Consider the following 15,840-nt stretch of genomic DNA (forward strand, 5'->3'; position numbering starts at 1 on the left):
GAACTCAGGCAGAGGAGGTGGACAGTGGAACTCAGCGTCATCAGTAGAGATTGCAACGCGCCAGCAGACTGGTTAGCCCAGAGGGGTGCCGCATCTCAAACCATGGGCATCTGTGTCTTGGTGGATCCTCCTTCGGACTTAGAAACCCTTGTATTAAGGGACCGTTTGGCTATTCCGTAGGTTTTCGTTTTGTTGTTTATTTTCCGATGTAACCAAAAAAAAAATCTATCATGAATAACTTATGAAAATAGCTCAAAACAGCTTATGGTAGGCCATAAATTGTTTGCATAAGCTCTCCCAAACACTGACATAAGAGTTTATGTTATAAGATAAGCTCAAATAAGTTCTTCCAAACATGTCTTAATGCTTTGAAATTGGAGGGTCCTTTTGGGGGTGCAAATTGGAGTGTTTTGATGTGTACAAGGGAAAATAAATGAAGCATGTCGTAGGGGGGAAAATGAAGGGTCTTGTCAATGGATATTGCAGTAAAAAATTCCTATGTTGTAATTTCACATTAATATGAGAAGAAACTATTCAATATTTCTACATACTTCCCATGCTATGCAGCTGTCCCGATTCACTTGTTTCTTGCCTCATTGGGAGAAAACTCATACAAAGATGTTTGAAGTGAACCATTCTTCCATGTCAAGGGTTCAACTCTAGTAATGCACATCCCTAATAATAGAATATTTATAGTCAAGCATTCTTTTAAAATGATGGAGAGTGGAGACACTATAATGTAAACCCACATTCCAAGATGCAGTTTGCAGACTACAGCGGTTCCCAAAAATCAAAAGACCAACATGTACGGATTTGTATTTCCCTGCTGCAAGGAAGCCAGATCCAATATGTACATAGATATTGCAAGGCTATAATTTAATATTTTAATTAGTGAGCAAACTTCCACATGCTACAAACTTTTTAGGTACACAAACTCAGAAAATTGGAAGAAATACATACCTAAACCAATTTTACATCCAGAGTACCAGGTGCCAAGAAAGCAATTTAAATACCAATTTTACACCTCTTGTTCATTAGAAAATTAGAAGTTCTATCTGCATTTCATACTTTGCGCTCATAAGATCAAAATGAGAAACAACAATAAACATCTTACCATCACCGTAAATAATATCTTGGATTGCATTCTTCTAAGAGTAATAATACATTTACACTTATCTTTTTCTCTCATCTCATTTCTACACATTTTTCTTTCTATCTCTCTGCATTTTCTGTCACATTACATATTATGTCACTTATTTCTTCTTCTAATGAACAAGAGATGTAGCTGTGAGGAATTGTCTTGTCTAATAGCATATCAGTAACATAAATAGTTTGTACTACAAAAGGAAATCAAATCTGAGCATGGTTGTACAACACTACAAAAAAGGTGTGCATAAGAAATACAATTTGGAGCCACTGTGTTGGTGGAAACAGATTCTCACACCGAAAATACACCTTAGATAAAAATTTGATTGATTGGTATCTACTTACAAAGTATAATGAATTTATGATTTACAAACAAGTATACAATGATAAAATATAAACTTGATTCTAGTTGTTCTCATTGAGTGACAAGATGGGTATTGAACCGTAAATCTCCCCTGCTAAACCAGGAGTGGAACAAACTGGTAACAAGCCGATGTCTAATTTTAACTTTTCAAATACCCGTACTAAAGTTGAATGGAAAAAGAGAATAGCCTTGTTGAAATGAAATTGTTGTGCATCTCTTGTATCGTGAATGAATAAGCCATAAGGTGTCAATCCCGCATACCAAGTTCCACCTCAAGTTCATCATCATCCTCAAACAGCTTCAAAAGACGAGCATGTTGCTCTTCTCTCTTCTTCCTTTGCCATAACTTGAAAAGAAAAACACAGAATGCAATGACTGTCACCACCCCGAGGCATATAATAATTATGTTGAACCCCACAGAGCTTCTTGAAGCGTGATGATTCACATCTTTATTTTCATTTTTGGCACTTGATGGGTTGTTGGCTAGGCCTTCAAGGACACAGAATGTTCATAAGCCACCAATAGCAACAAAAATATTAATGGGAAACTTCTCCTGCTTCCATATAACTTACAATAAATTAAAATAAAACATTTTTATAGGCAAATGTTAGTTGTTAATGGTTAGTAAATTAGTTCATTCGTCAGGATTTGAACTCTAACCCTTCACCCTGCAAATCCCTTCATTTCTCATAGCTCACCAAGGAGTTGGACTAATGTTCTGAACTAATTGCCTACACGGCCGAGGGTTCAGGTGTGACTTGAGAGACTGGTGAATTTTTCACCCCTCACAAGTCCTCTGCATCCAAAACTGAATACTCAATTAGATTATTTGTTAATACGTGGTGGATAATCCAATGACTATTTGAATTTCTCGTTGAGAGGTTTGTTAATCAGAAAAGCAAGGGATACAAGTCAAAGACGACACGGCTAAGTGAGCACAATTAGATCAAGTATGAAAATTGTTAGAATCTCCACTCAATCCCATAGGTTACTAGTTCTATAGCAAAGAAATAAATTTGGGACACAAACTGCTAAAAAACCCTAAAATCAGCACTCATTCTCAACAACATGGATGAAGACAAATACAAGGAAAAGAGAAAGAGATACCAGAAAAGATTTGCAGATATAGAGAGATCATGATCAATAGAAATGGGAATTGCGAAGATCTTCGGGCTGACGTCATCATACGTCTCCTCTCCTCTTCGCTGCGCCACACAACAAAATATTGTTGAGGTGTTAATTCAACTATTTCACAGAACAGAAGCGATCCTCTTTTTTTTAGGTGAACTGGTGAAGTTCACAGAAGCGATTTTTTTTTTGGCTTAATTCCATTTTGGGCTCCTGATTTTTTAAAAATGAGCGATCGGGCCCCTCGTGTTTAAACGTAGCGGTCAGGCACCCTCAACGTTTCAAAAATGTGCGTTCCAAGCCCACTTGTTTGTTTGACCAAACGAAGCCAGTGACGTGGCTTTTCTTTTTCATTCTTAATTCCACTTTGGGCCCCTGATCTTTCAAAAATGAGCGATCGGGGCCCCCCGTGTTTAAACGTAGCGGTGAAGCACCCCAACGTTTCAAGAACGTGCGTTCCAAGCCCTTCTGTTAAGTGCCGTTTGTTTGACCAAACGGAGCCAGTGACGTGGCTTTTTTTTTTCATTTTAACATATCTTTTTTACCCAAAAATCCCCCCCCCCCAAATCACAAACACGATTGCCCCCAATTTTCTGGAACTTGAGGGGTTGAAGCCGCACAAATTCTATCCTCTCAATCTCTCTTCTCTTGCTAAATTAGGATGAAATTAGGGTAAAAATTGGGGGCAATCGTGTTTGTGAATTGGGGGGAATTTTTGGGTAAAAAAGATAATGTTAAAATGAAAAAGAAAAGCCACGTCACTAGCTCTGTTTGGTCAAACAAACGACACTTAACAGAAGGGCTTGGAACGCACGTTCTTGAAACGTTGGGGTGCCTGACCGCTACGTTTAAACACTGGGGGCCCCGATTGCTCATTTTTGAAAGATCAGGGGCCCAAAATAGAATTAAGAATGAAAAAAGAAAAGTCACGTCACTGGCTCCGTTTGGTCAAACAAACGACACTTAGCAGAAGGGCTGGGAATGCACGTTTTTGAAACGTTGGGGTGCCTCACTGCTATGTTTAAACACGGGGGGCCCCGATTGCTCATTTTTTAAAGATCAGGGGCCCAAAATGGAATTAAGCCTTTTTTTTTCATACATAGCAAAACAACACACAGAAGCGATCTAACATCAAACTTCAGCGTCGTTTTTTATTTTATTAATTGAGTGATATTATTTTTCACCGTAAAAAAAAAACTCTGAGTTAACTTTGTAATCTCGTTAATTTCAAAAAAAAAACTTTGGAATCTCGTTTTAGCTTTAATGACTTTTTTTAAAAAAATAATAGTTGTGCACTATCCCGCGTAATTACAGACGTCCAATAATTGAATGTCACGTATTTAAATTTTTTTATATTTTTATATTTTAAATAATTTTTTTAATTTGATGACTCATCATTTCTTTTTGTGAATGAGAAAACTAAACAAAGAGGCTACCGGGCTAAAACAACCCGGGACAGCAAAGGAACAACTATGTTTAGGGGAACTCATCATCATATTTTGATGTCTGTGTAAAAAAATGTTAATAATAACGATATTTTTTGTTTTCTATTTTAGTATATTGTAGGAAAAAAAATTTAAATATCAACCAAACTTATTTTCAAATTTATTTTCTATTTTATTTGAAAGTGAAAATAGAAAATTGGTGGAATAAAAAGCCCTAAGTAATTAGTACTAATTAGGTGAGTGTTGACAAGCTGCTATATTCACAGATAAAGAAAATAGTTTTACTCATAAAAAAAAAGAGAAAACTGCTTTATATTTTTTAATCTAAACTGAAATGTACCTAACATTATTAAATACACATTTTTAATTATTATATTGCATATTGCATATTTGCTTATCATTTTTAATAATATTTGTGTCAATGCATATAAAAAAGGAAAAAGGAAATAACGATTTCAAAGAGTGGTTAAGGCTGTGTTTGTGAGTTAAGTTTTGAAAAAAAAAAAAATAGAAAGAAAAGGGATAGACTTCCAAGAAGTTCTTTCCTGATTTGTAATCGTTCATATGCATAGATAATTTCTTTTGTTTAATTGAATCAACCCCAAATGAAATATAATATATAAGGGAATGAAAAGAAAGGAAACAATGGGCATTGAGAATGACCAGCCACAAGAGTAACAACAACATCCAATTCTCAGATCTGAAATTTTTGATGGTTAAAGATCTACAATGGAGGAGATCTTTGTGCGAGGGTGGTGGTGGCGGTCGGAGTTGGCAGTAGTTGGGTGGCAAGGCTTAGGTGAGAGGATAAAGGTATATTCACTATATTGGGAATAATAAAATCTGAAAGGGGGTATTTTTAGAATTTCACCGATTTTTTTGTGTACCACCGTGGGTCGCTTTCAAAAGAACCCACAGTAGATGCATCCATGTTAGATACTCATGAAAGTTGAATTTACATGTTTGTCAGTTTCTAATTTCAAAGAAAATGATGAGAATCTTTTATTCCTATGATAATGAAAGTTATTTTTTAAGATAACTTCTCTTTTCTACCATGTTTTATCACATGTTTATCAATTTTTTATTTGTTTTACTTATTAATTAGATATATGGCATTCTCAATAAATAAATTATGTCTACCAATATAGCATTCTCAAAAAACTATTTTCAAACCCCATACCAAACGCCTTTGGTGTTATTAGTCGTATAGTGTAATTCATTCTAATAATTACCAAAGTAAATGTGTTTCAAATTTTTTAGCTTCACCATTTAATTTTTTATAACGTACCCACTATATCTTAAATTAGGGTGCTTGTTGGATTTCATAAAGTCACGTCACCAACTTTTTTGTTTGAATTAGGATTTTCTCTAGTAGAAAAGTGTCTCCAGCCTTCAGCAAGTCTTTCTACCCTTGGATGCAGCCAACGACACAAATTAATTAACTTAGGAAGGTACATTCATTTATTCTACTTAGGCTTAATCCAGTTTTTGGTCCTCATCCTTTGTCATAAATATGACTTTAGTCCCTCGCCGGAGCAAAGGTGGGGATTGGTCCCCAGTTTTTGGCAAAATAGTTGGCTTTGGTCCTTCCGGCCGGTTGGGTCAACGTCGGAGCTCCGCCAGCTGATGTGGCTCTTGTCACGTCAATTAATGAGCTTAGGTGGAATATTTATTTATTTTTTATTTAATTTAAAAAAAAAACTCAGATTAATCACCATCATTCAATCTTCATCTTCATCATCCTCAACTTCATCTTTTCTTTCCCAGAAACCCAATTTGAAACTTCCCCTAATTAAATTAAATTGATCTTCATCATCATTTCATCATCTTCATGAACATAACACAAGCACAAGCAACAACCACGCCCAGCTAGGAGAATCACAGCACCAACAGATACGCAAGAACATAATCCATAGGCACCAGAAGCTCAGATCTGGTCCGCCCCAACCACCTTCTTAAACTCCCAAAAGTTCAGATCTGTCACCACCAAACTGATGCCTTCATCGCGCGAGGTTCAGATCGGCGCTTCAGGTCCTCAATCTCGTCCGTTACCACCACGCCATCGTTCTCACTTCTCTGCATGGAAGCTAAAGTTTTGAGAAGATTTGCTGAGTATCATCCATTCACCGCAGCAAATAATACCCATTTACACAAAAACAACAAAGCCAACACCTTTCTTTGCCCCGTGTTCCTTTTGCTATAAAACTCCAGCCTTTACCCATACCTGCGTGGAGGAGGTGTATTTTGATGGTGGCATCAGTTCTGGGTATTGCAAAAGGATTAAGTGAAGGAGGTTGGCGGTGCTTGATGAATATTCTTTGTGTAATATGGGTTAGAGTTATGATTTTGTAGCATTGGAGTTCTGGGTATTGCAAAAGGATTTTGTTGAATTTCCTCTTTTTAATGATTTTATTTAAATAATATATGAGGTTAATTAGGGACATAATTACTGGGGCTAATTTTTTTAAAAATTTCAAAAAATAAATAAATAAAAATTCCATCTAAGCTCATTAAATGACATGACAATGCCACATGAGCTTCCCGGAGCTCCGGCGTTGACCTTACCGGCCGGAAGGACCAAAGCCAACTATTTTGCTAAAAACTAGGGACCAATCCCCACCTTTGCTCCGGCGAGGGACTAAAGCCATATTTATGACAAAGGATGGGGACCAAAAACTGGATTAAGCGTTCTACTTATGAGTGGCTGCATAACCAGCGTGAATGTCTATCCCATTTCTAAGCTGTGAGGAGGAGTGTCCACAAGGGGAACCCGTGGGCTGTATTTATAGTATCTGTGGGAGATTGTTAGAGGTTACTTCATGAAAGCCAATAGAATGTGAATGAGTTTTTGCTTTGGAGGTGGGTGTTGTAATAATTACTCAAGGAGTAATAATTACATAGTGTTCCAAAATGATAAGTGTGTTGATTTTGCATTGAATGGATTGGAATGAAGTCTCACATAGAAAGTGGAGCAACTTTCCAAAGCATTTATATATCATTAAATGTCAACCATTCAACAAAGAGACAAAGAGAGGATATAGTGCCACATGTGCATGGTTTGGTGGTCCCAAGCTTTTATGCCACATGTTCCATTCACACCACCCCTCGCCGGTGTCGCCACCGGCGTGGGCGTAGAGGCACTAGTGGCGGCTTATAGACGACACGGCATCGACGGCGACGACGACGACGACTCGGTTGCCGTAACGTCCGTTTGTTTTGGTCGTTTTGGAATTCGAACTTTGCACCTGTTCATGAAGGGTCGCAATTATTCACATATTTGTTGGTAACAGACATAATTTATGAAGGGTCGCAACCTTATAAATTGTTCTGTTTTTGCCTATAAATAGAGTGCATGTTCAGAATTCAGAACATACAATTATATCCTCTGTTTTCCAGAAAAATACTTCGTTGCTTATCGAGTTTTCATTAGTCTTGTGCAAACTCGAATCAAGGCTGATTATCCTGGGTATTCCTGCATCCAAACTCTAAGACGAAATTCAAAGAGTGCTTGAAATACTTTAAGGAAAGTGATTTCCATCACGATCAAGCCTATTTTTTCAACAGTGGGTTCAGATTAGATGCATGGCTTGGCTTTTGGGTTTGGGTGGGTATTTAGAATTCTTTGTAAACTTCCTTGAATTTTTTTCCTTGACTCTTCAAAACAGGTACTCTTTTTCTTTGTTAGGTTTTCCCAAGGAGGTTTTATCCTATCAAGACTTGTTTTGTTTAGTCTATTTTCCTGGAGGTATTAGGTGGGGTAGTTTCATTATCTTAGGATCTTTGTTTTGTACATGTTAGCTTTAAATCTGTCTCTTTTATCTTCCTCTTTCTCCTTGTATTGGGTTGAAATACCCCTTGTACTTCTATTTAATATAATCCTTATTGCCTATCAAAAAAAAAAAAAAGGAAGGTACAAAACGTCGTCGTCGCTAAACTCACATCGCATTTCATAACAACCTCCTTGTGTTGTGATCTTGTTGCTTTGCGCTTTCACCACCCCACTGCGCCACACTTGGGTTTCGACCGCCGTAAGAAGGGGATACTCACACTCTCACTGCCTCACATCGCCTCACTTGGTTACCGGCCACTGTCGCAAGGTCCTCTCTCAAAAAACATAAGAAAATATTAAGCATTCAGATCATTTCTCAGAGAAATTTAACCAAAATCAAATAGCTTATATAGACAAACAGAATTAAATACCATAAAGGAAAAAGATGTAAAAATACGATAAAGACATGTGATGTGAAACAAGATGAACATTAACCACCGCAAATGTGCATATGGTCTTCTTGTGTCTTAATCAGAGGGGAATACGTTGCGGTGGCGATGGGCGGCGTTGTCCTATGACTTGTGGAATGAGAGTCGTGATAAGGGGAAGAAAGGTCTAACCATGTTTCTAGTACGACGACGTTTTAGTTTGCTTTGCTTGATTACTAGTAATTTTAAGGCTTAATACATCAAAAGGCCTCTGGAATTGTAAAGAGAATCAGTTACAGGACCTAAGAAATTCTCTCATCAAATTGGGTCTCTAAGAAATTTTTTTTAATTCAATTAAGGAAAAAGTGTGTCTGATGCTGAAATGGCTTCAATTTTAGCCTACTCAGCTTTTCCACATGGCATTTGAAATTATTTTTTAATTGAAAAATTCTAAAAGTTAATTTTTTAATTCCAACTCATTTTTTAATTATTCATAAAATCTCTAATTAATTATTCATCATTCTGATTAGCCTGACTAACCCTGGATCTCATTGAACTTCTCATCTTCCTCCCTCCTCTCCCACCATACCCACCCTCATCCTCACCCCACCCCCAAACGAAACCCCAACCCCCCACCCCTAACCCTGCAAACCCGCTGTGTGGGTCGCGCTCCACCGCCGCTTCCTTGTCGCCACTGTAAGATCAAGATTTGGTCATGTGGTACAACTCTATGTTTTGATGATAACAAGTATTTATTTGTGGATGAACAACTATGATACTCTAATGTTTGTCTTGAGTGTTTTGACAAACAGGTTCTGATTCTGACACCAGAAGATATATTCGTCAGAAGATCAGAGGATCTGAAGATCAGAAGATCAGAGGATCAAAAGATCTGAGGATCAGAGGATCAGAAGATCAGAGGATCAGAAGATCTGAAGACCAGAAGCTCTGAGGGACTAGAGGCTCTGAAGGTTCAGAAGCTCTGAAGGTCCAGAAGCAGAAGTTACGAAGGTCAGAGGATCCAAGCATCCCTCTGACTCTGATCACCAAGCTTCACAAGTTCCAACACGAAGCATTCCTCTGATCAGAAGTCATTGGTTAAAGGCAAAGGTCTCTATCGAGAAGTACAAGAGCAGTGTACTATTCTGAAAAGCCTACCTACCAAGGTTCAGCCACAGCAGGTTCTGGAAGTTCCAGAAATGCCCTCCAACGGTCATATTCTCTCAACAGAAATATCCTTTGCACCTTGGACTATAAAAGGCTGAAGAAAAGAAAAAAGAAAAAATCAAGAGCTGCAATACAAGAAAAGATTCAGCCTCTACTTTCTTCATCTGTTCTTATTTAGTTTACACTCAGCTTATTTAGAAGCAAACCTTTGTAAACACCAACCTCAAACAGTTGTTTGATTTTCCTTAAGGGACCGGGTAGGTCAGTATCCTTAAGAAGACTAAGAGAGTGAATCTTAGTGGTGATTCCTTTAGGAGATCAAGGTTGATCGGATCCTAGAGAAGACTAAGAGAGTGAATCTTAGTGATAGCTAAGTCAGTGTATTGTTAGTCACTTGTAGGTTTCAAGTGCAGTTGTAACAATTATCTGATTAGTGGATTGCCTTCATTCTAAGAAGGAAGAAATCACCTTAACGGGTGGACTGGATTAGCTTGAGGGATTTATCAAGTGAACCAGGATAAAATACTTGTGTGCTTTTCTCTTCTCTCTATCTTTATCCGCTGCACCATCTATCTTAGAGAAACCGAAAAGATTTACTTTAAATCTTAAGGGGAAAGTTTTTATATTGAAAACGCTATTCAACCCCCCCCTTCTAGTCGTTTTTCACACCTTCAATTGGTATCAGAGCCTGGTTCTGATTACCACACTTAACAGTGTTCAGTAGATCCGGGCCAGTGTGAAAAACTCATGGATTCCACCACTACTACAAGCAAATATCAATACAGTGCAAGACCACCTATCTTTGATGGTCAGAGATTTGATTTCTGGAAAGATAGAATCAAAAGCTTCTTTCTTGGCTTTGATCCTGATCTCTGGGATTTTGTTGTTGATGGCTACACCCCTCCTGTCGATGAACATGGTGTAAAGATCCCAAGGGAGAAGATGAGTGAAGATCAAAAGAAGGAGTTCAGAGATCATCACCGATCAAGAGCTATTCTGCAAAGTGCCATTTCATATGAAGAATATGAGAAAATTACTGATCGTGATTCCGCCAAGGGCATCTTTGAATCCTTGAAGATGTCTCATGAAGGAAACAAGAAAGTGAAAGAATCAAAGGCACTGTCTTTGATCCAGAAATATGAATCCTTCCAAATGGAAACTGACGAATCCATTGAAGATATGTTTTCCAGATTCCAGTTGATTATTGCTGGAATAAGACCCCTCAGCAATAGCTACACCACTGTGGATCATGTCATGAGGATCCTTAGAGGTCTTCCTGAAAGCTGGATGCCTTTGATAACTTCCTTGGAGCTAACTAGAGATGTTGAGTATATGAGTTTAGAAGAACTCATCAGCATACTGAAATGCCATGAACTGAAGCGCTCAGAAATGCAGGATCTGAAGAAGAAGTCTATAGCTTTGAAATCCAAATCTGAGAAGTCAAAAGCTCTCCAAGCTGAAGCAGAAGACTCTGAAGATTCTGATGAGGATGAGCTGACTCTGATATCCAGAAAGCTCAACTGCATCTGGAAGCACAGGCAGAGCAAATACAAAGGTTCATCAAAGGACAAAAAGTCAATGAAGCATTTCAAGACCAAGAAGAGTCTGATGGTGACTTTTGATGAATCAGAGTCAGAGGATGTTGACTCTGATGGTGAAGTTCAAGGACTCATGGCTATTGTCAAAGACAAAGGAGCAGAGTCAAAGGAAGCTGTTGACTCTGACTCAGAATCAGAAGGAGATCCAGACTCTGACGATGAAAATGAGGTATTTGATTCTTTCTCAACTTCTGAACTTAAAGATGCTTTGTCTGAAATTATGGATAAATATAACTCTCTCTTGACTAAGCATAAAAGGTTGAAAAAGAATTTCTCTGTTGCCTCTGAAACTTCTTCTGAACATGAGAAAATTATTTCTGATTTGAAAAATGATAACCATGCTTTAGTTAATTCTAACTCTGTGCTTAAGAATCAAATTGCTAAGTTAGAAGAAGTTATTGCCTACGATGCCTCTGATAGTAAGCATGAATCTAAGTATGAAAAATATTTTCAAAGATTCCTGGCTAAAAGCGTAGATAGAAGCTTGATGGCTTCATTGATCTATGGCGTGAGCAGAAATGGAATGCGTGGCATTGGGTATTCTAAACCAATTAGAAATGAGCCCTCTGTGCCTAAAGCTAAATCTTTGTATGAATGCTTTGTTCCCTCTGGTACCATATTGCCTGACCCTGTACCTGCTGAAGCTGCTAAACCTCCTCTTATAAAGGGATCTTTCTCCATGTCTAAATATCATGCAAAAATTCCTGTATATTATCCTGTTGAAAGACCCAAAGTTGTCAGAACTTCTGGGCTAACTAACAAGAAAGGACCCAGAAAGTGGGTACCTAGGGATAAGATTATATATGTTGCAGATATCTTCAGTAGGTCCATCGAAACTCCAACCATGGAACTTGGACAGTGGATGCAAGCAACACATGACGGGAGAAAGGCATATGTCCCAAGATCCAATACTTGAACCTGAAGGTGAAGTTGATCTTGGAGGCATCAGTAGAGTAAGATTTGGTCAAGTCAAAGCTAGCTGAAAAAGCTTGCAGAGATGAGCATGACCGTTTCAGAAAGAGACAAAGACTCAGAACTTGTCAAACCAGAAGCAACAACATCAGAAGATGCTACTACAACTTCTGACTTGCGTCATCAGAAGAAGAGTAGTTTCATAGCTTGTCATTCTGAAGCATCTGAAGATGGAATTTTTTCCAGAACGGAGATGTCACCAGAACCACACTTCTGCTCTCATCAGAAGATATGCTAATCAGAAGCCAAGTATCCCTTGGTATTCCTTCTGAGGGGGAGTATTTCGTCTTATGCTCTTACTATTTTTTTTCCCACCTTCATTCTTTTTGCTTATGACAAAAAGGGGGAGAACTTATAGTATCTTGACAACTCCTATTTTATTTAGCTCAGAATCTAGATATTACTAACATTGATATTAAGTATTAGATTCAGGGGGAGCTTAGCTCAGAATCAAGCACGAGTCTTGGATTCAGAAGGAGCAAGATAAACTATACACATCAGGATAAGTTTTAACTCTGATACCCTATACTCTGAGTGTATTCAGTTTATTTGTTTAGAGTTGTTCATCAAAATACATGGTTTTGTCATCATCAAAAAGGGGGAGATTGTAAGATCAAGATTTGGTCATGTGGTACAACTCTATGTTTTGATGATAACAAGTATTTATTTGTGGATGAACAACTATGATACTCTAATGTTTGTCTTGAGTGTTTTGACAAACAGGTTCTGATTCTGACACCAGAAGATATATTCGTCAGAAGATCAGAGGATCTGAAGATCAGAAGATCAGAGGATCAAAAGATCTGAGGATCAGAGGATCAGAGGATCAGAGGATCAGAGGATCAGAAGATCAGAGGATCAGAAGATCTGAAGACCAGAAGCTCTGAGGGACCAGAGGCTCTGAAGGTTCAGAAGCTCTGAAGGTCCAGAAGCAGAAGTTACGAAGGTCAGAGGATCCAAGCATCCCTCTGACTCTGATCACCAAGCTTCACAAGTTCCAACACGAAGCATTCCTCTGATCAGAAGTCATTGGTTAAAGGCAAAGGTCTCTATCGAGAAGTACAAGAGCAGTGTACTATTCTGAAAAGCCTACCTACCAAGGTTCAGCCACAGCAGGTTCTGGAAGTTCCAGAAATGCCCTCCAACGGTCATATTCTCTCAACAGAAATATCCTTTGCACCTTGGACTATAAAAGGCTGAAGAAAAGAAAAAAGAAAAAATCAAGAGCTGCAATACAAGAAAAGATTCAGCCTCTACTTTCTTCATCTGTTCTTATTTAGTTTACACTCAGCTTATTTAGAAGCAAACCTTTGTAAACACCAACCTCAAACAGTTGTTTGATTTTCCTTAAGGGACCGGGTAGGTCAGTATCCTTAAGAAGACTAAGAGAGTGAATCTTAGTGGTGATTCCTTTAGGAGATCAAGGTTGATCGGATCCTAGAGAAGACTAAGAGAGTGAATCTTAGTGATAGCTAAGTCAGTGTATTGTTAGTCACTTGTAGGTTTCAAGTGCAGTTGTAACAATTATCTGATTAGTGGATTGCCTTCATTCTAAGAAGGAAGAAATCACCTTAACGGGTGGACTGGATTAGCTTGAGGGATTTATCAAGTGAACCAGGATAAAATACTTGTGTGCTTTTCTCTTCTCTCTATCTTTATCCGCTGCACCATCTATCTTAGAGAAACCGAAAAGATTTACTTTAAATCTTAAGGGGAAAGTTTTTATATTGAAAACGCTATTCAACCCCCCCCTTCTAGTCGTTTTTCACACCTTCAGCCACCGCCCCTCATCTCCCTCTCTCTAAATCATATGTGGTCGTCATGGGCTTGTGGTGGCTTACGGTGGTGAATGGGTTTGCTCGGTTCGTCGTCCTTTTCTCTCGCCCCCATCACGCTCTTCCTCTCTCTGATTCGTACTGTTCTGATGATCTCGAAGCCCTCAGGGAGCGCCGCTTGGAAGCAACATCGTTCCTCTTCTTGTTATTTGATGGATCTGAGAGGTGGTGGTGGGTTCTGGTGATGGGTTCTGGGCTTGGGGTGGCGTGAAGAGGTTGGTGATGGTGGTGGGTGGTTTCTAGTTGATGGTGGTGGTTGGTTCTGGGTGGCGTGGAGGTTGGTGGGTTCTGGGTTTAGCCTAGCTCAGAATTCCTTCTTTGATTCCAACATAGATGAGTTGCTCTGAGGAGATGAGAAACAGAGGGATGTTTCGTTGTGTGTTTTTTCTCAACTTTTTATTTTGTGATGTTTTGAAGGCTTGGTTGTGCTAATGAATGTGATATTTTATCTTTCTATTTGTTGAGTTCAGACTCTTCTTCACTCTGCTTTCTCTCTTTATAGTTATGATTTCATCCCTGATTCTAGTTTTAACGAGAACTCTTGCTAATTTGGTGATAAAAGAAAGAAGAAGGATCGAGTTCTGTCACTCACGCACACAACGAACAGAGGAGATAATTTCGCAGATCTTAGATCTGGACTTGGAAGAAGAAGAAATGGATTTAGAAAGATAATTAGTTTATAATTAGTTAAGGGATTATTAGATTTGAGATTTTATTTAAATTATGGATTTTATTTAAATTAGGGATTTTATTAAGTTTTTTTTCTGCTTAAATAAATGAGTTGGAATTAAAAAATAAAGTTTTATAATTTTATAATTCAAAAAATAAATAAATATGCCACGTGGAATTGCTGACTAGGATAAAATTGAAGTCTGGTAGCATTTGTCCTTAATTGAATTAAAAAAAAATCTTAGGGACCCAATTTGATGAAAAAAAAAAATTTAGATCCTCGAACTGATTCTCTTTACAATTTCAGGGGCATTTTAATGTATTAAGCCAAATTTTAATAGTAAAATATTAACATAAAATTTTACTAAAATACCCTTATTTAGTTTCATTAGTATCATGTGCAGTTATTAAATTTTACCTTTAATAAAGAAGAATGTAGTTGATAGAAATGAGTTGCAGTTATTTAATATAAAATGTGATAATTAAGACAATTTATTAAATGAAGGTATAATTGAAAAAAATTAAAAAATTATTTTGATATATAAAACAACAAACATTTTTGAAAAAAATAGTTAGACTCTAAATCAATAATCTTTGTAGAACGGAGGCATGAACACAAGTATTAATTATTATTTTGATTGAAGTTGGAAGTGGTAATAGTCATAATGACTTTCAACCGGCTTATTATCAAATTAAGTTTAACTAGTGGTTTTTTCCCGTGCGTTGCACGGGGAATATGTCTATTGTATTTGATATATCTATTAATCATGTATGTGATTATGCTTGTTTGTTTAAATCTTAGATAATTAGGGCAAATCTTTTAAAATTCGGTTTCAAGATCTGTTTTGGAATTAGGAAACACGTGTCAACAAAAGATAAGTTATATAATTCTTTTATAATATATATTAATATATAGAGAGGAGATGACTTATCTAGCATCTTAGATAATTAGGAAAAATCTTTTAAATTTTAATGGATTATAATCTCAGCATTACATTTTTTTTTATTGTGGATCATTAGAACAAATAAAAGGAGAAATCACAGGATTCCTGTAAATATGTAGTAAATTAGGCTTCAGACTTTTCCTAATTTAAAGAGATAATAAAAACGGTTTCAAGATTTATTTTGAAAATAAATTTAGTAAGGATCTAGGTAAATCTTAGATAATTATGACAAATCTTTTAAAATTCAGTTTCAAGATAAAATAACACAACATAAGAGAATCTATCAAATGGAATGGCACATGATTTTTTTATGAGAATTAACCTAAGAATACCACGTGAGATTTTTTGTAGAGTATTAATTAATTTAAGATAAAA

General features: G+C 37.2%; 1 long non-coding RNA gene across 1 annotated transcript; it reads right to left on the reverse strand.

Annotated features, from left to right (window-relative positions):
• Window positions 1–1,366: 1,366 nt before the first annotated feature.
• On the reverse strand, window positions 1,367–2,812 carry LOC130748017 (uncharacterized). Its single transcript, XR_009022572.1, has 2 exons — window positions 2,618–2,812; window positions 1,367–1,999 (listed from the first exon to the last, which is right to left on the reverse strand). It is a non-coding gene; the product is annotated as an uncharacterized LOC130748017 (long non-coding RNA).
• Between the last annotated feature and the right edge of the window lie 13,028 nt (window positions 2,813–15,840).

Source organism: Lotus japonicus, chromosome 3 (genome assembly GCF_012489685.1).
Source record: "Lotus japonicus ecotype B-129 chromosome 3, LjGifu_v1.2".
NCBI classification, from domain to species: Eukaryota; Viridiplantae; Streptophyta; class Magnoliopsida; order Fabales; family Fabaceae; genus Lotus; species Lotus japonicus.